This window comes from Phalaenopsis equestris, unplaced genomic scaffold, assembly GCF_001263595.1.
Source record: "Phalaenopsis equestris unplaced genomic scaffold, ASM126359v1 Scaffold000356, whole genome shotgun sequence".
NCBI lineage: Eukaryota > Viridiplantae > Streptophyta > Magnoliopsida > Asparagales > Orchidaceae > Phalaenopsis > Phalaenopsis equestris.
This window is the reverse complement of record NW_018164798.1, coordinates 841,887-843,032: the sequence shown is the minus strand read 5'-3', so window position 1 is coordinate 843,032 and position 1,146 is coordinate 841,887.

Sequence of the window (1,146 nt, the reverse complement as noted above, 5' to 3'; positions counted from 1 at the left end):
GACCACTATGTAGAGGACCCAAAATGGGGTTTTCTTTGGTCCATGGCTTATTGGGGATGATTGGCACCCCAAATTACCAAAATACCCCCAATAGCTCAAAATCTCAAAAATTCCAAAAATTCCCAGAAAATCCGAATAAACCCCAAATATTCCTAATTTTGTTTCTCTCAACTACCATATGACCCAATTTGGCCAATTTGACCATCTTTAACCAAAACCCCCAAATTGCTCTTTAAAGATCCAAATTTCCCCAAATCCAACTCAAATGTCCACCAATTTGATCTCAATTGACCTCAATTCCAATACCAGACTCAAACTCACTTTTGATGTGACCAAACAAAACCAAATTCAAGCTCAATTGGTCCATGATTTGAGCCCAATTTTGATTTGGGTCAGAATCCCAATTTTGACCATATGACTTAGTCTCACCAAATTGAACCCATAGCCTAGTCAATTGGCCTCAATTAATGTTAAAAATTTTTTATAAAAATCTTATACATCAAACTTAACCATCAATTGACATTGGTGAACCTCAAATCCATTTGATTTTGGCCTAAATCTAAAATTCCCAAATTTAGCACCAAATTGGCTAAGTCCCCAAATTTCACCCAATTCATTGCCGTAACCTCCAAATTGGCATCCAATTAATATTAAGAACTCTTCATGAGATCCCTATTGACCATTTACAATAATCAATTTGGACTTAGCCCAAGGCTAACCCAAGCTAGACCCAAGCCTAAGCTACCCAAGGCTAACCCAAGCTAGACCCAAGCCTAGCCCAACATGACCAAACTGATTAAAGTTAAAAGTTCCCTCAAATTGACCCTCCAATTGAGCTCAAAACCACTTTCATCCTTACCAAATTTGTTCCTTGTGACCATATACATCAAACGCAACAATAAATTGAGCCAATTGACATGGCTAACCTAGCCCAAACCCAAGTTTTGATCATTTGCACCCACTTGGACCCATACACTAAAAGTGACCTAACCACCCTAAGGCCACCGAATTAACTCCACCACAGTCATTAGTTGGACTTAGTGACCAGTCAAAAAACCATGAAATCACCTAAATCAAGCCATGGACCAAAGGTCCCCCAAATCAAGGGATCTTATTTCCAAAAATGCAAAAATGCACATGCTTAAG